This window comes from Rhincodon typus, chromosome 15 (assembly GCF_021869965.1).
Source record: "Rhincodon typus isolate 14 chromosome 15, sRhiTyp1.1, whole genome shotgun sequence".
Lineage (NCBI taxonomy): Eukaryota > Metazoa > Chordata > Chondrichthyes > Orectolobiformes > Rhincodontidae > Rhincodon > Rhincodon typus.
In genome coordinates this window covers 51,282,161-51,295,789 of record NC_063346.1, presented here as the reverse complement: position 1 = coordinate 51,295,789, position 13,629 = coordinate 51,282,161, and the positions used below count along the sequence as shown (strand labels likewise).

At 38.3% G+C, this 13,629-nt stretch overlaps 1 long non-coding RNA gene across 1 annotated transcript in view; it reads right to left on the bottom strand.

Annotated features, from left to right (window-relative positions):
* Nucleotides 1-11,081: 11,081 nt before the first annotated feature.
* The window catches only part of LOC125484992, a 14,868-nt gene continuing 12,320 nt past the window's right edge, over nucleotides 11,082-13,629 (bottom strand). The window contains exon 3 of the long non-coding RNA XR_007263778.1: nucleotides 11,082-11,196. This is a non-coding gene — a long non-coding RNA (uncharacterized LOC125484992). The remainder of the gene's footprint in view (nucleotides 11,197-13,629) is intronic.

Genomic DNA, 13,629 nt, shown 5'->3' with positions numbered 1-13,629 from the left:
AAACGTCAGCCTTCCTGCTCCTCGGCCTGCTGTGTTCATCCAGCTCTACACCTTGTTATCTCAGATTCTCCAGCATGTGCAGTTCCTACTACCTCCTCAACATTCCATTTGTTTATTTTGCATCATGCCAAACAATGGCCTTGACTACTATATCCAGAGATTCCTTTCCTGATCTTGGAATGGCAGCAAAACATCACTCTCAAGTGCTCTACTTCACATGTACTTTAAGGAAGCCTATTTGGCAATTATTTGTTCAGTTCCCAAATAACTTGCACCTCCTAAAGCAGAACCTGACACCAACTCCCCTCTTTCCCTGGAACCCAGCACCGTCTCTTATCGCCCAGGAGTTGATGAGGTAACCCTACCCTCCCTAAAACTCCATCACTTCGCTGGCCCTCTTCCCACGTTGTGCCTCGGCACCCTACTCTCACATTCACTCTATATACTTGGCCTTTAACAAGAGCTGTCAAAGTTGTCGTCTCTGATGCCGGCCATTTAAATTTTAAAATGTGGTAAATGACTGGTGTGAGAAAGGGGACATAGTATGACTCTCCCAGACCCCCGCCAATCAACTATCCTGTACTTCAAGGGCCCAGTCAGTTTTAAAGTATGCTCCATGTTTCCAAAGCAGCTCATCTGAATCAGTCAGATATGCAAAGTTTTTCACATACTAAAAGAATGTAGTGGCCCAATATTTCATTGTTCATTCACTGGAACGGTTTTGTGCAAGGAGTTCTTACACTGTTCGGTTAACTCAGTTGGTAGATAGAAGACTATCACAAAGTGTTTAATGCAAAATACTATTTTAATTGGCATTTTAACAACAGTGAAACCCTACAGTTAAAAGCACCTAGTTTGCAACCAAAGTAATTGGCTCTGGATAAGGTGGGGTGGTGGGGGCAGATGTTGCAGTGGTGATGGTCAATCATCGTCATTCCAAGAACCTACTCTTAAAATGATAGCTCAGGGTGCCTTTTTTTGATTTTATTGATAACACAAGCATAAGATAGCAATCTGCAAAAAAATGCATAATTCAGGCAAATAAAGCAGAGTTGCACTTAAAAATGATCTACTTTAAAAAAACTGTCTGGCACTACATCCGTACACATGCAGGAAATGTGTAAAGGCAGAATCTTTTTATTTTCCTATTTTTTGGTTGTGTACTGAAATATGAAAAGGACTGACTTAAAAGCCAAGGATTATTGCACTTTTTTTTAAAAAAGCAAGTTACTAGAAACTCTAGTCACTGCTATTCAGACTTCTGCTGGTTTGAGCAAAGGGGAAAGTCAAGTTACAGTCGAACTGGAGCCAGGATGCTGTGCTGAATACTCTGTGAAATGGTGACCAGTTATCAATGATAAAAAGCCTCCTGCCTGCCAACAAATAGGTGATTGACTCCCAGGTAGCTGAACCGATTGGGGATGTGAATGCTCAGAGCAGAAGTCATCAGACCTCTGGATGGGAAGCTGTTTTAGCTCTGCAGTTAAAAAACAAACACCAAGTTTAGAGATAGCCAGTTTATTTCCCTTCAGCAATGTGACTGCTAATTGATAAGAAAGAGACTTCAATAAAAGTGCGTACCAGTCACTGTTTCCTTTCTGCACAGACAGTGCTATTGAACTGCCTTCCCAGCCTTTCCCTCCACCCAAGACATCATGTTTTTTTGTGTGTGTAGAGAGGTTCATCGGGGTTAGAGTTTTAACCAGTAATGTTATATGTTGACAGCTCATACTTGTTTCTCTGTAGTTAGAATCTATTGATCTATAACAAATAATAACTCTTGCTAAGTACAGAAACCTGGTCCATACTCTGTCAACCTGGGTCCAAAAGACAAATAGATTGGTGATAAGTAAAAGCAAAATATTGAAAATGCTGGAAATCGGAAATAACACAGCAGGTCTGGCATTATAAGTGGGAGAAAAATAGAATTATCAAGTCCAGCATGACTCTTCTTTGGTTACTCCCCAGTTATTTAATCTCAGTTTGAAAGAAGAATGATACTAGACTTGAAATGTTAACTGTTTTTCTCTCCACAGATGCTGCCAGGTAAATTGAGAAATTCTGATAACTTTTATAAAATCTTTAACTTTTGTAGTGACTCCAGGAACAGTGGTGCTTTATTTCCAATATGCTACACCAAACTTAAGGCATAATAGCTGCTCATGTTGCAGTTAAAAGCATCCTCTCTAACAAAACTGAGCAGACCACTGTCAAAGTTTATGAATGAAGTAAAAGTTAAGAGCGTTTCCAAACTGTACATATAGTAAAATAATTTTATGGCATAGAAACGGACCATTTAGTCCAGCCGACCTATACCAGTCTTTATATTTCCCATAAGTCTCAGCACACTGTTAACACATCTTTGTATTCCTATCTCCCTCACTTACTTATCTAATTTTCTCTGAAATTTGTGCTCTCCTTCAATTACTCCTTACAGTAGTAGATTGCACATTCTAATTATTCTAGATTTAAAGTTTTTCCCAACGTTCTTATTGAATTTTAATAACTTTTTAATAATTATAGCCACAAATTGTGGTGTTGCTCCATAGCAGAACCGTTTTCAACACGTAAACCCTGTCAAAACTTTTCACTGCCTTAGCCTCTATCAGGCCATTTTTCTAGAGGGGAGCCCAAACTTAGTAGTTACAATTCCTTTGCTGTAGTATAACTTTTTTATGTAAAAGATTTCCAGTGTTTCTCTATTATTTTCAAATATAAAGACCAGAAATATCTATAACATTCCAAAGTATGGACCAAAACTTTTTTAATCAGCTTTGCTCACTTTATTAAAAAGCAGAAGTTGCTAGAAACAATGAACTTGGATGAATTACTTAGGAGTGTTAACCAAATTGGAAGGCAGAATTTTATAGCTCTGGAAGCACATGCCCTCATAAATGACTTTCTGAAAGATAACTGGTTAATCCCAATTTGCACATTTTTCAAGCATTGGTCATATTTTGATTCTGCTATTCCTACTGTTTCTGGGAGGGCTTCCAGGTACTAATAGTATTCCATGTAAAAATACAATTCCCCTCACCTCCACAGCGTTTTATAAATATATTCACAACAGAGTAAATTACTTTCTTATCCTTAAGCGTAACTAATGTTTTTTCAATGTATGTTCATTTTCCATTAAAGACATTTTCGAATATTGCCACTATTCCAATGTCTGAAGAAGGGTCTTGAGTTGAAACGTCACACACGTTCCACACTGTGTTATCACCATTCCAATCTGTTGGCTTTACTTACTCTCGTGTTTTGTACAAACTACTTCCTCCTTATTTCTGATTCCACCAGCCCTACAGCGCTCAGGAGAACTCTGCTTTCCTCCAATTCAAAACTCCAAATTCCTTCATTCCACGACTGAGAAAAACATTTTCAACGATCAAGGCCCCACACCCTAAATTTCCCATTTCTTTTTTCCTAAATAAATGTAGAGTGAAATCAAAAAGCAATAATTAGCAGGATTGGTTGATGAAGGCAGCCATGATGTGATGAATTAATAGAGTGGAAAAGAGCACAAAATGCTAAAGTAAGTGAAGTTGGAAGATAAAGTATTACAGTACAAAGTAATTTGAGACAAATCAAAATTGTTGCATGGTTTCATGTTTCACTGATTGAAGTTACAATGCTACAGGTCATTACTGTTTTTTTGGGAAGGGTGGATTCTGAGGTGGACCCAGGGGTGGGAAAGAAGTTGTCATGTGAAGTCCAACACATTAATCATACAGGTTTGGAAGCTCAAAAACATTAAAACAAGTCTCATTCTGCCCGATTGTTTCAGCAATTAACCACACTTTGCATACCAGAATGTTGACTTATCAAGACAGTCACATCACGAAACCAAGAATACAGCTCCTGAAGGCATTTGCATTAACTCCAATTTTACATCAAGATACTATCATTTCACTAATTTGCTTCAATTCTTTTATACCCTGCAATTTATTTATCTGGGAAGGTCACCAGTTTATTGGTCAATTACTTCACTTCAAAATGCAGCAACAAAAATGACAGTAAACAACTATTAAACATATAACTAAAATAAAAAGATAATGAAATTTGGAGCTGTAATTCAAAGCAGAAACAAAAGGAAACCGAACAAAATCTAACTACATAACAAGTGGACATGCAAGCCACATGGAGGCAGGGAGGGCCTGTCAGATATTGTACTGTACTTACAACTGTTAATTTAATTGCTTACAATTGTCACATCAACAAACTACAAAACTTTATTGTCCTAATCTGCTGAACAGGAAGGAATACATTTTGTTTTATAATTCGAGATGGCAACAACATATACTGGAAAAATAACTTTTAAAAAAAGGAAACTCATTTCAGTCACTGTATTTGCTTACATTCACCATTGATTCCTCCTGCACTGAAAAAAAACACCATTGGGCAGGTTTTCATATACTCTGTTCCACAGTTGACCACAGCCAACCCTAGCTAAGAAGCATTGAAACAAGAGGATTTCAATGTGACAAATATGATTTGGAGTGCTGAGTGTTTGGCGAGTATTCTGGTTAAGTGATTAAGTTTTACAATCATACAGGATCTGATGGGAATTAGAAGGAAAAAATAATGGAAAGTGAATTTAAACTAGGAATGGCAGGGCAGGTGATGTGCTGCAAATGTGAAACATGGGAGCTCCTGGATAACAGCACGATCTATGACAACCACTTTTGCAGTAAGCGACTGCTGCTCTTCAATTAATGTTTTGAGCTACAGGCCAAACTACAGAACTGCAACACATCAAGGGGAACACTACCTGGACACCTTTGCTCACACCCTTTAAGGGTCTTTGATTTGATAACTGATCAGGGAAAAGAGTGGGACTGCAAATAAGGTAGGACTACAGCAGCCCCAGTCTTTGCAAGTCCCCAACAGGCCTGAGGTTCTTTAAGATTGGATGGGTGAGGGGGTTAGAGTGGATGAGATTACCGAAAACAGCACCAAGGTACAAGAAAGTGAGTGTGCAAAAAGGAACGTGATGGCAGTGGAAGACAGCACAGTGACTAAGTTGGAATACTTCTCTGCAAAGAGTGAGTGCCCAGCACTGACTGTTACTGCCAAAGCTCAGGAAATCTGCTCAGGCCTGGATTAGAATCTATCCTAGGTAGAAGCAATTGCAACATGATTGTTTTAACGGCAATTAGAATTCAAAGAAGAATGGGTCCAAGACCACCATTCTAAACTAAGTGCAATCGTGAGGGCATGAAAGCAAAGTGAGCTAAAGCGAACTAGTTAATTAGGATAAGGGAAAGATCTGTTAAGACACAGCAGCTAACAGTTAAGGGGATAATTCAGACTATTACAAGAAAGAAAGGTTCCAAGGGGAGGACCCGCCATCTGTGATCAAGTTACAGAGAATATCAAATTCAAAGAAAAAAACATATATAGAAAATGCACCTATGCGACAGGAGTGTGCCAGCTGAGCAAATATTCCTGTTGATCAAAAGGTCCGCATAATCAATGTAAGAACACACACTAATAGCAGGGGGTGTACACATCATTGCTTTACTTTTTTTAAAACAGCATGAATCACTTAAATGATAATGCAATTTTATCTTAAATAAAACTTGCCAACAGAGGCACTTCTCACTCTCACCCTCAACTGACTACTCAGACATTGCAGAGATTGTGGTAAAATGGTAAACTTCCAGTGTTTGGGGTATATAGTTTTTGCCAGTTTATCAAGAGTACCGACTCATAAGGTGCCGATTAAAAGAAAGTTTGCTGTAATTACAAATATGGGTGGTAGGCCAGAAAATTGGCCAGTATAATCTCTAAATTATTCTTTGCTACTTTTAATGAGACTGGAAAAATTTGAGTACAAGTGAAATCTAACTCGAAATACAAAAACACTTAGCAACAATTTGTACAGATGTTAGTCCTATAGAAAAAGCGAACCTGGGGAATTAACGGAAAATGTGGAGTTGGTAGATAAAATGAACAGGTAGTTTATGTCAGTCTTCATTATTAAGAATACACGAAATGTAAGGGTTCTTGTGGTAGGGTGGTAATGTCCCTACTTCTGGCCAGAAAGCCTTGTTTCAAACCCCACCTGCTCCATGCCTAAATAGGTCAATTAAAAATATCTACAAGAAATAATCCAGAAAGAGGAAATTAAACGGACAGAGGAGCCCAAAAAAATCTCAATCACAAGGGAAAGTAGTACGATGGAAATTATTAGAACTGCTTGGCTGACAAGACCTCAATGGGATTTCATTCAAGCACTCGAGGCTGATGTATTGACTTTAATGTTCCAATATTCCCTAGATTCTCAGAAGGTTCCTTTAAATTGGATAATAGGAAATATAACTCCTTTGCTCAAGTCCATGGGAGAGAGACAGAAAGCAGAAAACCACAAGTCTGACATCTACATAAAATGATCTGGATGAAGCAGTCAGGGCATGGTTGCTAAAATTTTGTTGATGACGCAAAGTCAAGTAGGAAAGTACACCAGTAAGAAACTGTACTTGAACAATACTGGGACTGGAGTCCTTGCGAACTGCATAACTAGGGAAGTGGGTGGGTTTTAAACAGTGGGGGCAAGGGCCCAAACTTGGGAAGTTGTGGTCAATCGAAGAGTAGGGAAAATGCAAGAGGAAGGAATTAATGTAGGAAATGACAGACAGTGACAGTAAGAAAGAGAAAACGCAGACCTAAAAGCAAACCAACAGATAAGACCAGAGGTTACAAAAATAAGGACAAAACTTAAGACACCGTTTGAATGCACGCAGCATTCAAAACAAAAACGGATGAACTACTACAAATTAAGATAAGTACATTCCAGTAGCCATTACTGAGATGTAGCTGCAGAATGGCCTAGATTGGGACCTAATGACGAAGGGGTACGTGACAGTTAGGAAGGATAGGTAGTGAGGAAAGCGTAGAAGAACGGCTCTTAATTAGAAATGATATGAGCACAATTCAAAAAACCAGGATATAGAAGTGGTCTTGCTAGAGACGAGTAATAACAAAGGCAGACGGTTATTTGTGGGAGTCATGTGTAGGCCACCTGCAAGCAACCACACATTGGGTCAGGATATCAAGGAAGAAATAATGGGAGCCTGACAAAAAGTGTACAGAAATTATCATGGGGGATTTTAACCTACATATAGGCTGGAAAAATCAGAAGGAGGAACTGAATCAATGCCTTCCTGACAATTTCTTAGGCCAGCATGTTACAGCACCAACCAGAGAGCTGGCGAAACTAAACGTGGTTTTGACCAATGATACAGGATTAATTACTAACCTGAGTAAAAGCAGCCCTGGGTGGCAGTGAGAATATGACTGAATTTCAAATAGTTTGAGTAAGAGTAGGATGACTTCCAGCCTACTACTTTGAATTTAAACAAGTACAAATATGAGAGCACGAAAACTGAGCTAGTGCAAGTGAACTGATAAGTTAGATTATCTAAATAGAGGGTGCAGAATTCTGACATGGGCAGGAATCTTGGCATCCTAGTGTTTGAATCACAAAATGGTCATTATACAAGTAGAGTAAGTAATGAGGAAAGATAATAGAATGTTATTTACTGAAAGGGGGTTGAATACAATGTTTTGACGTAATGCTTCAGTCATACAGAGCACTGGTGAGATCACATTTGGAATTCATCAAGTATGCAATATTGCTCACCTTGTTTAAAAGCAAGAATGGGAATGCTTTGAAAGCAATTCAGAGAAGGTTTACCGGACCAAATCTGTAATGGAAGGGTTGTCAACTAAATTTGTATCTGCTACAGAAGGATAAATTCTAAGTTTGGAATCTTTAGAACTGCTTCCACCAACTTCTGAGGAAGAATTCTTCATTTTTTTATGCAAAAGTAGACAGATGCTTGATCAGCAAGAGTGTGAAGGAATAGGCAGAAACATGAAGCAATCAGATCAACTATGATCTTACCGAATGGCTGTCTGACCTACTCCTAATTCATGCATTCATCTGTACCATAGACAGCTTAATGTGCTAGCGATCGCTCATTTGTCCAACTGAAAGCTTTTCTACAGAATCTGCCAAGTTCTCCATGCATTATTCAAAATAACGCGAGTGTCTAGTTCCCAACCTCTTTTTCCCTTGAGGGAATGATGACAAATTAATACAGAGAAAGAGTCCCAAGCAGCAAAACACATTCTGAAGCCAGTGGACTCGTGAAGAGTACTTCATACTTTTGCAGACAATCCAGTTTCTACAGTAGAGCTCATTCAAGCTTTTATACAAATCGAGGAACATTAACCTTCTGGCCCTTCCATCTCAAGACTCAGGTGTTATTGTAGGTTCCTGAAAGTGCATGTCTGTGGCAAATGAATACATTTTGGGGCAGAGTTTTCATACTTAAAGAGAAACTACTAAATTTACATCTTCAGTGTAAATTATTCCGTGATTTCAACTGAAGACCCACATAATGAAGTCTTGCACTAAGCAAGTTTAGATTAGAAGTGGTTCTTAATTTCAGTTGCCCAATTCTAATGAGAACATAATCAGCTCAGTACAGCTACTTCAGACGCTACATAAAATCAATGAACATGTATACAGCAATACTTCCAAAATCATGATGCCATTTTTGACCAGATAGAGACAAAATCAGATACTGAGACACCATTTTGAACTCAATTTCAAAATGAAACATTTCAAGTGTTGAACTAAAAACTCAACTACAAAGTGCCCTAGGGTCAGAAATTCAAAATAAATCTGGGAACAAACTCATGCTTTTAAAACAAATGAAGCAAAGACACTGGTTTAGATGCTTCAAGGCGAACCATTGGTCTCAAACAATACCCATTAGTCAAAACAGAGGGGAGGCAATGGCCTAGTGTATTATCACTGGTATTAACCCAGAGACCAAGATAACATTCTGGGTTTGAATCCCGCCATGGCAGACGATGGAATTTAAATTCAATAAAAGATATCTGGAATTAAGAATCTAGTGATGACCATGAATCTGTTGCCAATTGTCAGAGAAACCCATCTGGTTCACTAATGTCCTTTAGTAAACAAAACTGCCATCCTTACCTGGTCTGGCCTCCATGTGACTCCAGATCCACAGCAATGTGGTTGATTCTCAAGTGCCCTCTGGACATTTAGGGATGGGCAATAAATGCTACCTATAAGCAACACCCTCAGCCCATGAACGAATAAAACAAATAGGAAGCAACTTCCCTCGTTGGCTTAGATGCTCCTTTCACCCCCAAGTTGCAGGCTCTGACTTGCAACACCTATTGTTAAGCAACTGAGATAGCAATTTCATTTAAGAATTATTTTTGTACATTACATAAAATCAATACTAGATCCTTAATATACGTCAACTGCAGTAGATACCAAATTAAAGATACAACTTGGTTTGATTTCATAGTAATTTCTATCTAATCCATTCAACCTTTAAATCCTTAATTTGCCAGCCAGCCCCAAACAAACTTCCTGGACTACTTTAAAAAATTATTTCATGGGAATATAGATATTAAAGGCAAGGTGAGCATTTACTGCTGATCCCCGATTGCCCTTTAGTTGATTGGGTCTCAGGCCATTTCACAGGGCAGTTAATAGCCAACCACATTGCTGAGGGTTTGGAGTCATAGGTAGGTCAGTCCAGAGAAGGATGCCAGACTTCCTTCCCGAAAGGGCATCCGTGAACCAAATGAGATTTTATGACAATCGACAATTGAATTAGCTTTTAATTCCATAATTTATTGACATCAAATTTCCCATTTTGGAATTCAAACCCACATCACCAGAGCATTTGCTTGGGGCTCAGGATTATTAGTTGAATAACAACCTACTCATTACAATCATGCTGTCTGTGTCAGACTAAACCATGATATATTTTTATTTTTTCAAACAGTATAATGGACTCTAGAGATTCACCCATGACAAAGAGAAGACTAAGCAGTCCAAAGCTTTGAAAACAAATATATGCAAATTTTGAAGGTGAAATTGTTTGCAATGCTCTGCTTCTAACATAAGAGGGAGAACACAGATTTCTTTGTACCCATCTAGCTGCAGCAAGCATAATTTGTACTCTATCAACAAACACAGGCTCTCACTGAACTGTATCAATATTTTCTTGAAAAGAAACAATATGTAGAAGTTTATTTTAGGAATCACTTGGTATCTACAAAATCTGGGCTCCTGGATGTTGAGACACAACTTAAATTAGTCATTTTCAAAGTTCAAAATGAAAATTTTTATTCAGCTACATGAACTGTACAGGCCATTTTGGAATACTTTAACTGACTTAAGTGTTCTATAAAAAAGCAACACAGATGTCACCAAAATAACTTGTATGTGTCGACATGCTATTTTAGTTTACTGGCTTTACCTGTTGAAGGAGCAGCGCTCCAAAAGCTAGAGATTTCAAATAAACCTGTTGGACTATAACCTGGTGTCATGTGACTTCTGACTCTGTGCACCCTAGTCCAACACCAGCACATTCACATTTTAGTTTACTGAATTACCAGGGACTTGAAAAGAAAAAAGTTGAAGACTTTGTTATAAAAAAAACTGTAGAATGAGGAGTGATATTCAGTCCAACGAATCTCATCCCTTTCATTACAACTCTCCTGCATATGCAGGTGCAATTGTTTTGATCACCCAATACTGTCCCACAGCTTAGTCCAGTCAATCATCTTTTATGAAAACAGAGCGTAAAAGGAGATGCTGGGCATTGGCGAATTTCTCCCTTGTTTCTAATGGGTTCTTTCCTTCTCTGGCTACAGGCATATATAATTGTTGCCAGTTCAGTCTTCCAAGTTGTTTCCATGAGAAAAAACGCAGTTTATGCCACAATTACCATAAGTGATTGCAGTCCTTATTATCGTCTCATACTATAATCTCAGCATAATCCTTGAAGGATTTTATCTATTGTCTGGCCATATAGCCAATTATTTTTATAGCTTTCCCAATTGCTTCACCATACTGTAAACATTTAGCACAATTGAACAAATATTGTAATTGTGCAAAAGGTTTTCTGGTTCATATTTGTATAGCAAGATACATTTAAAACAATGTACCTTTACAGCAGCATGCAGTTTAGGCTATGTAGACAGCCCCCATTCAGAACAAAACTAGTATTGGTTTCTTACCTTGCCTACATCACGCTCGAAGTCCACGTACTCTCGTGTGGGAGTTTGCCGCTGTTCTCCATGCCAATTTGCCGGAAAAAACTGCAGAGATAGATTGGTTCCAGAGGCCACAAAAGCCTTTCAGAAAAATCAATACAAACTCTATCAGAGAGCAGGACTTTAAATAAATAATGCAGTCATTTTTTTTTTTTTTTAAACAGTAGTAACATCCTGAGTTAATAATCTGATTGGCAGCACAGTATTCTCCAAACCTTGGAATGACATATGAAATAATGATCCCATGTTTTATCAAGCATACAGTTACAGGCATCTGATTCTGCTTTGACACATGGCCCAGAAAATGTCAGAAACATGGGATACTGCACTAATCAATATCCCATGCATTAGTTAAATTACAATCAATGCCAGAATAATTATGCACTGTGAAAAGCCAAACATACAGCAATTATGTTCATTTCTGAGAAAGTAAGAGAAAACAAGGATGAAAGAGAGATTTTTACAACATTAATATCGCTCAGTTACACAGCCTTCAATAAAACATTCAAAGTTGCAGGATTCAGTTTGGCAGTGCAGCATGAACCCTGCAGTCCAAATATCAAGTGCATGTTCTGTTTTGGACAGTGACAGCAAGGAAGCGAGCAAAGTGGAAAGGGAAATGAAGGAAAATGCAGGTGCAAGACTAGAACAGTAAGTTTACAAAGTAGACGACAGTCATATTTCAAAGAGATCAAATCTCTACATTAATTCTTTGACGCAGCAGTAATGTCCAATTTTGGACTGCTGGGCGCCAGGGATTCAATTTGTCAAATTACAGCATATTCATTCATGCAACAGCAACTCAATCCAACAAATGCATTGAAAAAACATTTGCATCTGTCTGCCAGCCAAATAGATATAATTAATTTTTAAAACAAATCAAACTTTTAAAACCACTTCATGAACAGACCATCACGTAAAAAATATAGAGGAAAGGCCAAACACAAGAGAAATATTTACAGAAAACATTAAGTACACACATCTTGCAGAATCTGCGGTGAGACAATGACTTAACCTTTCAGAAAGATGGCATTTCATTCTTTTGGTTTCTAATTAACATCACAAACTGCAGGAATTCAAGAATGTGGGATCATGATCACATTCTCTTGAGGAGCACTAAGGGATTGCCAATAAATATTGTACCCTATCCCTATTCTATTAATGAATTAAAAGCAAATGCAACAGCCTTACTTACCACTTCTTCAGCTGAGATTAGATATCTCAGCAGAGAGGAAAATCAAATGTGAACTCTCCTCGGTACGTCAACCCGAGAGACTGAAATATGCCTCAAAAACTTGGGCTATGAGCTTTCAGGGTGATTACCTAATTTGTTTGTAAACAGCAAACTAGATTTCATCTATGTAAAAAAAAAGACTTTTAACTTCCCCCAGGAATAGCAATATAAAAATTGACCATCAGCTATTTTTAATATTTCTCCCCTTTAAGTTGGTCTAGACTTTCTACCATTCCCCATCTGTGGTAGTTACTACCACTGCATTAGAGAAAGCATTCCAGAAAATGGGTTTTGCAACCATAAAGGCATAGTGATACATTTCACAAACCAGTACAGTATTAGATTTGGAGGTTATGTTACCAGGTATTTGCTACCTGGTTGATTCCCAGTGACAGAATTGATGTTTAAGTTACGCAGACGTATTCATGCAAGAAATAGTTCACATTTGTGAAACTATTTTACCTAGGAAGAAGTTCAGAAAGGCTTAAAATAAGTATGCGTAAAATAAGCATACACAGCAAATTAAGTGAAAATAATCCTTCATTAATTTCACATTTATCATAAAAAGAAAACCCACATAAATCTTAGTGGTAAAAATGGGCAGCACGGTAGCTCCGTGATCAACACTGCTCACAGCGCCAGGAACCAGGTTCAATTCCAGTCTCAGGCAACCGTATGTGCAGGTTTCTTCCCAGTGTCCAAAGATGTGCAGGTTAGGTGGATTGGCCATGCTGAATTGCCCATAGTGTCTAGGGATGTGCAAACTAGTTGGATTAGCCATGGGAAATGCAAGCCTACAAGGTTGGGATGCTCTTTGGAGTGCCAGTGTGACTTGGTGGGCCGAATGGCCTGCTTCCACACTGTAGGGATTCTATGATTCTAATGATCTTATCAGTATGCTGACACAAATTTGATACGAAGATCCCAAAGATAATTTGCCATTCCACAAATTTTATTAAGCAACTGTACAAATCCAACCAAAATGACGTGTAATTCACCATTTCCTCCTAACATAAATACACATTTGCCAGATAGTCTGATCTATATAACATCCCAGCATCCCCCAATCCCAAAAGTGCATGTGCAAAATAGATTTATCGCAGTTTAATGAAACGTCTGTATTAAGTGGAATCCTTGTTTCACAGATAGTAGGAACTGCAGATGCTGGAGAATCTGAGATAACAAGGTGTAGAGCTGGATGAACACAGCAGGCCAAGCAGCAGAGGAGCGGGAAGGCTGATGTTTCTGAAGAAGGGTCTAGGCCCGAAACGTCAGCCTTC